The sequence below is a fragment of the Condylostylus longicornis genome, unplaced genomic scaffold (genome assembly GCF_029603195.1).
Source record: "Condylostylus longicornis isolate FDR11 unplaced genomic scaffold, ASM2960319v2 ptg000001l, whole genome shotgun sequence".
NCBI classification, from domain to species: domain Eukaryota; kingdom Metazoa; phylum Arthropoda; class Insecta; order Diptera; family Dolichopodidae; genus Condylostylus; species Condylostylus longicornis.
The window spans coordinates 1259185-1274108 of NW_026577970.1; the positions used below are offsets into that span (position 1 = coordinate 1259185).

The 14924-nt window shown below is 24.2% G+C and overlaps 1 protein-coding gene across 10 annotated transcripts in view; it reads left to right on the forward strand.

Moving 5' to 3' along the window:
- LOC129619008 (spectrin beta chain) overlaps positions 1 to 14924 on the forward strand; it is a 119741-nt gene that overhangs the window by 33168 nt on the left and 71649 nt on the right. Inside the window, exon 3 of one of the 10 annotated variants that reach the window (XM_055534311.1) lies at positions 5154 to 5252. The exons of 8 other annotated variants lie outside the window; for them this stretch is intronic. The gene's annotated coding sequence lies outside the window, so the exon portion shown is untranslated. Of the gene's footprint in view, positions 1 to 1807; positions 2166 to 5153; positions 5253 to 14924 lie in introns of those variants that run through there. One more of the 10 variants, XM_055534472.1, reaches the window with a different exon arrangement.

Here is a 14924-nt window from a genome sequence, read left to right on the forward strand (position 1 = left end):
AGGGTATTGTAGATATATTGTAGATTGCTTTTTAGAACTTTTCCAAAATTTTTTTGAAAAGTCCTTATTAATTTCATTCTGTCCGTCCGTGGACATGTTTACAAAACTTCTACACCCTTGAAGATAGAAAGCTGAAATTTAATATGTACACAGATATTTACTAGAAACTTATTTTCCGTGGAAGAAAACCTTTACCTATGTTGTTTTTCTTTCAGACCACAAGTTTTTAGGCACTAACAAAAAGCTCATTTCGCTAGAAGAAAATTTCTTTCCACCTTCACCCACTCTCAAGTTATCGGCTCTTTAAATTTGTATAATTTGAATTTTTAACGCCTCATATTTCCGAAGCCGAAAGCTTTTTCAAATTTCTATAAACGCAAAAAGCTAACGGTAAATTCCATGACATTAAAAAATATAATTATATTTCTTAACTAACGCAATTAACCCTTAAAATCGAGCATTGTGTTAACCCCTGTTCAAATTAATTTTTGCTTTATTTCAAAGACTGCATAAAGCGCTCATCCTAAATAGATGCAATCCTAGAAATAGTTTCGTATATAAATGAAAATAATTTTAATAGTATGGTAGGCATACCCAGACTGTATTTGAAAGCAGTATTTTCACTTGTTGAAGAGAAAAGTGCTACAATACAAACCATTGGTTTGACCCAACTTTATTCATATTGGAAAGATACATAAATACGTATACAACACATTTTAACTACACTCGCACATTATTGATTTTAACTAAATTAAGTTGTATTCATTAGTTCGTCGCTTGCGCAACAAGCTGATGGATTTTGTATTAAAAATTGAAATTTTGACAAACAAATACATCCGCCGTTATGCTTAAAGCATACATTTTTTTCATTAATGTCTTTTGATTTGCTTCAATTAAATAAAGGTAAAATTAAGAACACCGATTTTGGACCGTGTTCTATTTTTGTATAGCAAAATAAAAAATCGTAAAAATGTACATAATTATTATGCTTTCCAGTACCAGTCACTGTACATTTGTATTATAGTACATTATTTCAATTTTTATCTATTTTAAAAATCAATATACCTATATTAGAACTTCAAATCAACAGCAAATCATTTACATATAATCATAAATGCAATTTTCTTCGGACAAATTAGTTTCTTAATGAAAATAATGCCGTGAAAGTAGAATATAATTGACAACCATGTAGTTATTATACAAAAATTGTTAATGTAACGTACAATTCAATGCAAAAAATTTCAGGACAGTATTCTATCTCATGTCAACCTTTAGAAAGATTATGATTTTGTTTTGTAGATGAATTTCTAATTTTTTTTCTCTAGATTTGGGATAATGCAGTAACTTAACGTAGAAATTTGAGTCAAATGTAGTAAAATTTTAAAGTTCAAATAATATAAATTTACTGCTTATTTTGCTTTTGTGGGTTCAATTTTTAATTGTAGGTTACTACAATTCAAGCTTCTTTACCATTTCTGTGAAACGTTTTTCCAATTTGTAAAGGAGTTGTGTTATAATGTTATTTTTTTTTTACATTAAAAATTTTATTTTATTACATATTATTTCAATAAATGCGTGGTTTTACGTATTTTTTCAAACAACAACAAAATTTTTTTAATAAAATAACTTTTTCTTTCTTCGAATTTTAAGTAGTAAAATTTTTTTCTTAGCACAAATACATGTAAATGAAGTGTAATGCGGTGATACAATCAAATTTTTACATTTGGCTTTTATAACTAAATAAAAAATCAATAAAACACAATGTATTTTCAAAATACTTATACTTGGTAACTTGGAAAGCAAACTTCAACTTAAAAAAATTATTTGTTCAAAATGAAAAAATAATTAATAAAATGCAATACCTAGGTAGTACAGAGTAAATGGTAAAACAGAGCAACAAATAAATTCAGGACAACACAAACCACTATTTGCACAAAGAGAAAGAAAACTTTCAATGTATTGAAACACGAACATGATAAATATCACGTAATAATAAAAAGGTATTTGAGGAAAACTAAAAATAACTATTAAAAATCAGAAAAATGAAAAAAAAATTTTAGGCGCCAGACGACAGGACGTCGCCTGACATAAATATATTACCAAATATTTGATTTAAAAATAGTTGTATTAAGAAGGCGGAAAGCGGGAAGTAAGAAAACAATCAGGTAAGCATAAATATTACAACAAAGTATTATCTACTCAAGAAGTAGTTCGACTCTACGTTTACATCACACTCATCAATATTTGCTAAACAAAATTCCCTTAGCTAAACGAGCTAAACAGTATACCTTTTTATTTTAATTTTATTACACATAGGAATTTTTGGGAGAGGAAAATAGTACGCAGTAGATGTTTACACGTTTTTTTACAATGCATTTTTAAAGGCGCACAAAAGTATAAATTTCCTATATAAAGTATAAAAATAATTATTAAGCACTTTACACATTTCTGTAATTAATCCCATTACAAGGCGGCAAAAATGTATCCATATTATAAAAGCGAAGCGATTAAAAACCAAAATTTGAGTATTAAAATAAAAAAAATAATTATAATTTATATGTATATAATTTTTAAAAGACAAATATTTCATAAAGTGTGAATTAGTTTGCATACGCACTTTTTTCTTTATACATTGCTTTTATTTGTACACCTCGTCTACATTACGGCTTGAGTTTTTGACGTGAAATCGCCTCGAAACTCAAGCTTCGTTTTTACTATGTCAGCTTAAAAACCCGAAAACGACGTTAAGCTATTAAATTTCAAATCATTATTAACATTTCAAGTGAAGTAAGCGACTTGAGTGAAGCTCACTTCAAGTCAAGTAACGTTTATATAGACATAATAAAAAGCTTGAAGCAGTCATATAAACGAGGTATAATATTGTGAAAATTTATATTGTGAAAATATAATAAGAACAAAATATGAAATTTTAAATTTACATACATCTATTGCTTTCATACATTCGATTGTTTTTACTTAACTTTTGCTAAATGAAAAATAAATTTTGTTGTTATCAAAATAATTAATTTTATTTAAGTTTGATGTTTTTGATTCACTTGTTTGTTTACAATATTTTGCTTCTTTCTTGCCTACATAACTCTTATTACCATTTTGAGAATTTGGAAGTGGCAGGAAAACGAAAACTAACTAAATAGAACGAGTCGAACTACTTCTTAGATAGTTATACTTTGATTATAACAGAAAAAAGAAATTTTTGTTGTTTAGTAGTCCTTTGAAGAGTTATAAAAACTCAAATGAGAGAACAAAAAGAAGAAAAACAAGAAATGGGAAATTTAAAGTAGGTTTCCATTTAATGTTTTTCATTTCCAATTAACATTTTCTTTTTTCATAAATCTGTTTTCTCACACTGCTCGTTTGTAAAAAAAAAATGAGTCACATATGTATGTAAGGATATGTATTTTGAAAAGAAAATTTTCATTGGCCGAATAACCGTAGATTGCATTAGGTTTCTTAAAAGATTAGAAAGGATTTATATGTATTTATTGATCTTGTTCTGGTGACAATAATATATAAAAAGTGAGTCGCGAAACTTTGCTTAAACATTAAAAAACTCAAATTTAGATATTTCCCTTCAATATCTAAATTGGAAAATAGAATTATTACTTTTTTTTTTAGAAAAGCTTTTTCTGCCGATATAGCGAATAGAAAGGGCTACACATTATTCTTATTTAATTGGTAAATTTTTTAAATCCTTAGATCGGATACAATTCAAGTTTTTTTTGTTTTTCGTATTTAGTTATTATATACATACATAAATGTACTGATTAGAATGTTTTTTCTTTTAATACACATTTAGGATTTTTACTACGCAAAAGTATTTATCGAAAGTAAAAATTTTTAAATACATTTCTTAATTTTCTTTTTCTCCTTTTTGTATTTTATTATTTGGTAAATGATTAACATTTTTATTTCATTTTTAGAACTTTTCACACTTTCAATACACTTCACTTCATAATACACTCCGTAAGATATATAGCTCTATAGATAAGATAGATGCAATTTTTTGATTATCTTGAAGTTTTTAGTTGAAATTTTAGTAGTCTTTAGATATTAACAAATAGCTTATTTCGTTGGATGAAAATTTTTTTCCACCTTCACCTCCTCTCATGTTATAATCGCTCAAAATTCGTAAAATTTAAATTTTCGGCACCTCATATTTCTGAAACTGCAAGATTTTTGAAAAAGTATAATTAGTTATTATAACTTACCGAATTAACTTTTGCATTCATTTTATATAAATATACATATAAAATTATATGAAATATTTTGTTATGTATATAAATGAAAGTAATTTAAAATGTAATAGATTATTTTTAACAACAGTATTTTCCCTTATCAAGAGAAAAGTGCTACTTTACAAACCATTGACTCAATCTTATTTGTTTTTATTTAATTTATTTTAAAATAAAAATTTTCACAGATAAATTATCTAAGTATTATCTATAATAAATTTTGAAAGTGAGAAAAAAGACATACATACAACAATATTTTTAAATATGACCTCATTTTTAGAAGTTCCAAACATTCGATTAACGCCAATAGCGTTAATTAACTTATTCTGTCGCGTGTCGCTGATTTCTTAATATCTTTTCTCTATTTTAAATTATATAATAATATAGTTAGAATGTTAGTATTAACTATTGATTCTATTATTTAATTGAAGACTTTGCCACCATACGCGTATAATAAACTTTAAATAAGGATAAAATTTATAAAGATAATTTGAATTTGTATAAAATGCGAAATTCTTGATGCTCAGCAATTTTTGTAAAATATTTTTGTTCTCTATTAAATTTAATAGTAATTTTTGTAGGTAAATACATCTTCAATTAACAAATGACTTACAAAGTCTTATATGCTAACATTTACGAATTAAATTAGTTGGTATGCTTTTTTGTTAAATAAGTTGGTAAACGCCACGCTTATTACATGCTTAAAATAGTGGAATTAAAACAATACCAATTACTTCTATTTAAAACAACATCCGCGACTTTTGAGGGAACTTATATATTTTTTTATGTATGTACATATGTTTCTATGTATGCATATAAAAAACTTAAATGATTTATGTCTATTGTTTAATAGAAATAATAATCGTAAATGCTTAATATATTTTTGTTTTTTTTTTTCAGGTGAGTGCTTAAAATTGCTGATTGTTTGTACTTCTCTCGTTAATAAAAATCTTAGAATTTATATGAATTTTTAAAATATTTCTAATAAGAAAATAGTGGGTAAGTTTCATTATTTTATTATTTCGTTTTGTATTTATTAAAAATTCAAAATTTTCTTAATATAAATTTTGTACTAGGAAAATGTATTTCAGAAATTTGAAAGAAATTTTTAATTGAAAGATTTTTCTCTGACTTTTTCGTTCTTAAATTCAATTCAAGTTTTCAAAATACTTATTGTGGGCTGTGGCTCTATCAGTTTTTTGTTTTTTTTTAAATATAAAAAGGGTAAATTAAAGTATATATTCTATATTATGCAAAATGTCAAAAGTGTAAAAATACTTCAAAAGGAAACAAAATTGGTATAAAATACACGATACAATTTTGAAGGATATTTCAAGGATATTTGATTCCTTTTTGTATTTCTTCTATTATAATATAATATGTATGTCCTTTTTTTTAATATACAAACTTATACCTAGAGTTATAACATTTATTGCCTTTGAATGAAGAGAATTCGTGTATACAGTATGAATTTATGTATGTATATGTAGATATTTTACACTTTGTTATTTATAAATATAAATAACTAAATATATCACATAAAAATTTAATAATGTATATCACACCACATTGAATTTAGTTATGTATATATCACCAGGGATGTCTGTACGAAAATATAAAAATAACATAGGGTAACATGAAGTGAATTAATTTTATAAATTTTTTTTAGCGTGAAGAAAGTTGATCCCCTTATGTTTTAAATTAACGGTGAATTTTTTGTTATAGCACTATAGATATGTCGTATATTTACATAATAAAATAAGTATAATTTTTTTATACGTCTTTGTAATATTGGAAAGTAAACAAATAGTACTTTTAGTACTAGTAATTACATTCATTTTCAAATTTTGAAACTATGATTCGAAATATTAGCGTTTTTATTCAAACTTTTAATATAGGAATTAAATATTTGCATTTATATTAATAATTTTTTTTATAAAATATTTTAATTTCAAAATAATTTGAAATGAATTTGCAATATATGGGAACTTAAAATGTGGAATAATTGGTCTAAACTTCCAACGTCATGAAAAATTAATTCCAAAATGGAATAATAATCAATTTAATATAAAATGGTAAAATGCTTAATTCTTTATACGAAATTACAAAAATCACCTACAGCAGTTTTTAAACATTTTAAAACATTGTGCACTTATAAGATTGCGGCTAATGGTCAGGTAGTTTAAAAGCAAAATTTATAAAACACGCACGCTTTAATAAGATAATTTTCAAATATTTTGTAATAAATTAATTATTTCATATCAAAACTTAATTAACTAAAATAAAAATTAGTGAAAATTCCTTTTTATTAATATGTACATACATACATATATTCCATTTTCTTTTAATTTATTATTCTGATATCTACTGATTTTTAATAAGTTTTTTTGGGTATGTGAAATACTATTATTATATATATACTAGTAGTATATTATAAAATGTGTATATTACATCGCTGTGTAATCTGACAATATGTCAAAGTCTGAATCATTTTTCCAACATTAAAAAATAATTAAAAAAAAAAAGTTCAATCAAAAAAAAATACACTGTTTTTATGCTACATTAAAAATTCTCGGCTTCTATCGTAGAATTTTTCAAATTCATTTTAAAAACTTTCAATATATTGGACAGAAAATTTTACCCTAAAACTCTTGATATTTAGCTAAGTTATTTAGCATTTCAATATATTTAACCTCTATATTGTATAGTATAGATCACAGAATATTGAACTAATTAAATATTAATAAAGACCAAAATATAAAAATACATAATATTTATTTAATATTTTATAGAATTTTATAAAACTTTTGGACTTTGATTGAATTATAAAAGTTTCGGGCATCATACTTACATTTGAAAAGAAAATTTCAATTTTATTTCATTCTCTATAACTACAATTTGTTCATTTCAATTTACACCAGAAATTAATTTATAGGGTTCATCAAGTGAGATTATATATTTATTAATTTACCAATACCATAATTTATACATACACATATATATACTTTCTGGTATGTTTGTGGTAGCAAATAAAAACTGCTTAAGTCGAATTTTATAGTTTTTAGTTTTGTTTAACTTTAAATTCGATTTTTTGTTTTCAAAACCTTTCAAAATTAATATATTTCAAATCTTTAGGAGGCTATCGTCAAAAGTGTAAAAAACTAAAATTTTTATTAATTAATTTGGTTTTCATTTAAATATTAATTAACGAAGTATTTAAATATTTCTTTAACTTACTTATGGCTTGAATATTCAATGTTAATTGAATATGTAATTTCCTCCTGAAGGAGGAAATCATTGCAAAAAGAATTGATTAAATTCTATCTAAGTTTTTCATATCTATTCATTTTTCCTTACATCTCTCCAAAACTCAATCAATTTATATGACAATGGTCAATAAACTTTTTTTCAATTCTCATCTAATATTATTTTATTAATAAATTATTCAGAAATTTTTTCTGTTTTCCTCGGAAAACAAGTAAGGAAAAAAAGACCTTAGAGAAGAAATAAAAATCCTTTTCTTCTGAGAGTATTCTTTCGAAATGATAAACAAAAAGTAAAGTAAAAAAGAAATAATAAATTTTTCTACTTTTATTCTTTTTTTTACTTATATTTTCGTTTTATGCTTAAAGAGAAGTCCTTGAAAAAAAAGGAATGGGGAATACACTGACAAAGACATTATATACATATGTATATAGTGTACATGTATAAAAATGATATGTGTGACTCATATTATTTCTACACAATCGCTTCTATAAATATGTAATTTAAACATTCACAATAATTTACGGTTGTTTTTATATATAAACACATATACATAAATGCATTGTATAGTTAGATTGTTTTCATATTATATTTGCTATATATATGTATTCAATACATTTATATGTGTGGCTATGACTGTAAATTATTATAATATAGAAGGAATATATTGGTGAAAAGAACAAATCATGAGAAAATGAAAAATTAAAAATATAAAATAAAATAGAATTTTACACTAATATTAAATGCATATTATAATTACTACACATATACGAGTATGTACACACACAGTTCTATTTTTATATGTGTGTATAGAACATCAATAAGGAAGCATGTATTTACAAAGAGACACTAATACATTTTAAATTTAGTTTCTCGATTTTTTTTTGAATAAAAGTTTATGCAAATAATAAGAGGGTTGCAATTTTAAGGGAAACTTAACAAGTCGAAAATAAACCAGAAATGTTTTCTTAAAAAGTGTAGTTGTAATTTTCAATAACTACTATTTTAGTTCTCGTAATAATAAAATAAGATGACGGTATTAGAATAAGAGATTCTAATATTAAAAAATACATTATTCTAATTATTTGTAAACTGAAATATTGTGAATTTAAATTCTTAAAGCTGGTATTACAAAAGTGGGTATTGTACTTCCGATTCGAAGATTTTATTTGGAAAAAAATCCAAAGTTTAAATTATTTAAATGTGGGAAAGTATATTTTACAGAAATTTCAAAAGTCTTGGGAGACGAAATTGTTAAATTTTATTTTTCAAATATGGTAAATTACAAAATATGTAAATAATTAAAACTGATGAATGATCTTTAACACAACACTAATTGCAAATGAAAGAAATTGTAGTAAATTTTTGTAGTACATTAAGATCAAAATGGAAGTGAAGTCTAAAAATTAATACAAAAATTAATACATAAGATGTGTGGATGTATTTCTTAAAATTAGAAAGTTTTCAAATTATTAATGTTAATAAAATTTTCATTCTTTGCTAAATTTTTAAAAAAATATATGCATTTTTCGGTAATTAGAAAGATTAACTTTAAATATCAATCACTGATTTTTGGCAATCATTGATCTTTGACATTAAGAGAACTTTACATTAAATTCCCTCTTCAAAAAAGTCCAACACAGAAAATTTTGTCTTATAAAATTATTTTAATAAATCAAATAAATGTAAGTATATTTGCAACTTTTTAATCATTCTCAACCATTAAAGCATATTTCTATCGAATTTTCATCAGTCAACAAAAAGGCAAACAAAATTCAAAAATAAATTTAAAAATTATTTTTAAATTTTTGAAATTTTTTTTGCATTAATAAAAATGTATTTATTGAAAATTTATTTTCTTTAAAGAAAATTTGTTTTGAAATACGACAACTCATTCAATTTATATCAACAATGTGTATATGGATGTGTTTACACGAACAATACACACTCATTAATATAAAATATATATGTATTTTTGTATATAATAATATGGTTACATAAAATATATTATTTTCATTTAAAGTTTGAGGAAGTAAATAAGCAGAAAAAAAAAAGAAAAAAAAAATAGAGAATAAAAAAAGAGAAGATACAGAAAAATCGATATATTTATTTTTTTTTGTTTTTCTACTATACATGATATACAAAGAATAGAATAAAAATAAATAGGAAATTTACTAAGATTTTGATATCTTTACTGTCTTTTCTGTTATGTGTGTAACGTCCCTAATGAATTTTTCTTTTTTTGTAAATTTTATTTCTGGTGCTTTTGTTTTTGTATTTGAAGTGAATTAAACGTAAAATAAGCGGCAAAAAGTAAAGAAAAAAATATTATTGCTTTTTTATTCCACATACATAGGTATATGTACACGTAATATTACATCATTGACCTCGATCTTATATTTTACTGTTAAATTATAATTTTATTAACTCTTTTTTTTTTTTTTATAATAACATTTTTAAATTTTGTAAAAATTCAATAAATAAATAATTAAAAAATTAAAATATATTATGCTCATAAAAAAAGTATATAATGGTAAATTGATTTCGTTGAAATGAAAATAAAATAATTTAATTATAGTGTCAAACCTGAATAAGCAAAAGGGATTTTTCATTTTTCAAAAAAATCAACTGCATCACCTTTTAAGTGTCATCTTGGATTTGTCGGAATATTTAAAACGATTTTTTTTTGTTTTTTCATAGAATAAGAACTAGAACATTAAATGAATAGAAACAAAATTCCACACAAAATTGGTACTCGTACTGATAGAGGAGAGAATTGTGATTAGAAAATTCAAGGGCTTTAAAACAAATATTATTTAATTTTATTATTTGTAGTATACAATAACCCAATATGTACAGGTTATGTGATGTCAATAAATTTTACATATTGAGTTTTCGCTGGGAATTCACACCCCATAGTAGGAAAGTGTATTACATTTTTGCCATTATAAAGAGAAATAAACTACTAATTTCCTTCAAATTTAATATTTAAATCCACAATATTAAAACAATGAACATATAAATTTTTAAACAAACTGAGGGCCGATTTTACATTTTTTACCATATCTGTGGAACAAATTGATGGAAATTCTTGAAATTTGATATTTGACTTCTGAAACTAACTTATTAACAGCTTTATTTTTCATCACCCTACTGAAAATTTTAATTTAATCTACATCTACGTTGTCTGCTCTTTGAACTTGAAACAAAAAAGTATGTGTGTTCAGTAAACATTGAGTTCTATTTCAAGTATTATTAATTTTTGTTACTAAATAATTTTCGCGCTAGTATTGCAGATAGGTTGAAATTTTTTTTTTTAATTTTTAAAATTTAAGTTACTCGTTTTGTTTCGAATATTTTTTTCTAATCAGTTTGAATTAAATTATATATTTTTAAAAATAAAAATATTTAAACTTAATGAGTTTCTATAATTACGTAGATAATTTCACGTATGAGTGAGAACCCTGCTTTATTTTATTAAAATTAGTGCTGCGGAGGTAAAAATGAAATTATGTTTACGAGTATTGTTAGCTTTGCAATTAATTAAAGTAAAATTATCTACTTTTATAGTGTACAAAATTATTTGTTTGTATAAATTAAAAAAATAAAATTAATTTAAGGTTTTCGATATGGTTGTTAAAAGTTACATATTAATTTCCGTCTCAACCCCTAGGGACTGTTTTTCAATATTTTATTTCTTTTCTAGAAACAAACACTTTGTTCGAAAACATTCCGTTCAAGGGGTACAAGGAATTTGTAAGCGAAATAACGAGCACGGAGAATAAAAAAGGAAATCATTTAAACTGTATTAAACTTAACTTGCCTTTATTTTTATTGCCTCAATTATTTCAAAAATATTCGGATTTTTGTTAATATTTCTTATGTTATTTTGCTGAATTTGAGAAAACAAACTTTTATTTTTGATCGCCATTATTAACTCTTATTTTTAGGACATTATCAGATGCATATAAGACTTTTTTAATTTCTTGAAAAAAATTGTTTAAGAACTTATTTCTTTTTCTTCCTTATGTTCTCTTGAGTTAATTTACACAATTATATAATTTACTAAACGAAATAGTAGTTTGTATTGAACTCAGAAATTTTTAATAACCAAATAGAAACCATACTGTATTTGAAAAATAAATTAAAAAGAAATTAAGTAATAATTTCAGGTTTTTGCCAAGAGTTTTATACTGAAGCTTTTTTTTGCTGTCAAAATTCATATAATAAATTCGTTGGTAGTATTTTCTAGCCACAAATCTTGTAGAAAATCGGTTAGATTATATTCTTTAAATTTCACATATTTCTTTTTGAGGGCACATTTTATAACCAAAATTATCAGCAAATATTATGTATATACATATGTATGTATATATATAGCTATAAAATAATCTTTAATATTATATTTTGTTATAATAAAAGAAAAAAGAATCTCTATTATTATGTTGTGCCTCAAGGATTTCATTGTTATTGTTTACTATAATAAGAATAATGAAGAATAAATTGTCTGCGCTACAATAAATATATTTTTTTGTATTAACCATAAAATGAGGATATTATTCATTTTTTTTTATTTTCTATGTATCCTATTTTAATAAACAACAAACATTTATTTGAAGAATAAAAAAAAATTAAAAAAAAAAAAATTATATTTGTAAACATTTTATTTAACAAGTTTCAAAAATAATATGCAAACTTTTTGTTCTCATGCACGTCTACATAAACGAATTTACGTATGTATGTATGTATGTATATGTAAATATATTTACGAAAATTTTGTGATATCCTTTAGAAAATGGAAGAAAATATCATAAATAACCATAATCATACAAAAAAACGAGAAAAAATAGGGTTGACCGTGTCAACTCTGTGATACCCGTACGAATTTTCTATCCTATGTGCGAATAAATATGTCAAAGCTGACTATAGGACAGACTTTGACTTTTAGTTGCTATATTACCAAATTAATTTATGCAAAAATTCGACGGACGGACAGATGGACAGACAAAGCTAAATCGACTTAGAATTCGACGCTGACCAAAAACATACACTTGAGTCTATATCTCAGCCCTAATGGTCTAATGGTATTTCTTAGCGTTACAAATGGTATAAAAATAAAGTAGGGTTAAACCAATGGCTTGCAATGTAGCCCTTTTCGCTTCAGCAAGTGAAAATACTGTTACATTATTAAAATTATTTTCATTCATACCTATAGGAAGCTATTTCAAGGATTGCATGCATTTAGAATGAGGCAAAAAAAATTAAAAGAGGCGTTAACGATAAATTTTAATGGCCATTTGTTTTTTCTTTTAATTTCAAGTATGGTATTCTGCGATAGAAGAAGCCAGCCTATTATATATTTGAAAAATTTCAAAATGCCTATGGTTTCACTACAGTAAATAAAACGGCAAATGTTTCTAATAAAGATCTATGTATATATGAAATTTCAGCTTTCAAAGGTGTAGAAGTTTCTTAAAAGGATCCAAGTACGGACGTAAAATTTTTTGGAAAAGTGCTGATAGAAAATTTATACCTGAAAAATGTATCATCCATCCATCAGCCAGGAAAATAATTATAAAAGGGCTATGTTATTTGTGTATTTTTTTCGTGTTTAATGCATTTTAAACATCATACATATGCATAAATATATATACACAAAATAATATATGAATGTGTAAAAATAAAAACTTAACGAGGTTGAATCAAAATAATGTCCTTATTATTTTTCATTGTATTGCACAAATACAATTGCAATTTTTTCTGCTTTTTTTTTAACGAACTTATGGTTGCGCCATTTTTTTTTTTAAGAATTTGGCTCTCTTTACATATTACGAGAAAAATGAGCAAAACATAGGAATATAGAAGAGAACATTGCATATATGTGTGAAAATTTCACTCATTTTATTTATTGAAACGTGTTATGCGTTAGTATATGTAGATGCGGAAAATTTTTCATTTTCATTTTTTCAAAATAGGGCAATTAAGACATGCGAAATCCTTTTTATTTCATGGCAAACATTGTGTACATGTAACTGTTATATAATTATGTAGTAGTAGAATATATTTTAATCGGGTGTTATAAACAAGACGATTTTTTTTATATTTAATATTTCGAAATTAGTTCAATTATTTTATAAAAGTTTCTATATATAAAGTCAATAAAAATAAGAAAAACGAAATAAAAAATTATTTATCTTATAAGTTATAATTATGTATAATTATTAACTTAAAAGGAATAATAGCAGAATTTAAAAATAATGCAATAAATTTCAATTTATTTTTGATTCAACATTAATTTAAATGGTTTGTAAAACATTCACATTTTTGTTAATATGGCAACGATTTTAGACAATTGAATTTTTTCAAGACAATAAAAAATATTCAATTTTATTGAAACTTAAAATTTAGTTTTTTTGAACTGAATTCAATATTTAATTTAGTTTAGGGAATTCAATTTTTGTCGGAAAATGAATTCCGGAATTTACAGAATTATAAAAAATGAAATTCGGAATTTCGGTACAATTCCGGAATTGTAAAAAAATTAAAAGTAAATAAAGTTGGATCAAACCAATGGTTTGTATTGTAGCACTTTTCTCTTCAACAGGTGAAAATACTGCTTTTAACCGCACTACTACACTATTGAAATTATTTTTATTCATATACGAAACTATTTCTAGGATTGCATATATTTAGGATGAGCGATTTATGCAGTCTTTGATATAAAGCAAAAATTAATTTTAAGAGGGGTTAACATAATGCTCGATTTTAAGGGTTAATTGTGTGAGTTAAAAAAAAATAATTATATTTTTTAATTTCATGGAATTTACCGTGAACTTTTTGCGTTTATAGAGTTTGAAGAAGGTGTCAAAAATTCAAATTTTACAAATTTCAAGAGGTGATAACTTGAGAGGGGGCGGAGATGGAAAAAAACTTTCTTTCAACGAAATGAACTGTTTATTAGTGCCTAAAAGCTAGTAAAATTTCAGCCTCATACAACTCGGGGTCTAGAAGAAAAACGACATGAAAAATTTGAAAGAAACTAATTTTAGATAACGGTAAATTTGAACGGCCATGCCGAGATAGGAGAAGTAAGTCACTGTCTTTCTGCGTTTTCAAAATTTGAAAAATGTTTATGGTTTCACTTGGCTAAAAAGTAAAAAAAGGCATTTTTAGGGTTTTGGAGGGGTATAACTTCTAGAGGAGGGTGGGGAGAATATGTCCACGGACGGACGGACGGGCAAGCGGACGGAAACTAATAAGCACTTTTTTTCAAAAAATTTTTGGAAATGTGCTAAAAATATAATTAGTTTGTTCATAACAGTTTTTGGTAGAATGAATATAATATTAATTTGATTTCTTTCAAATAGAATACATACGAATAAAAAATTACGCAAGAACAATAAGAAA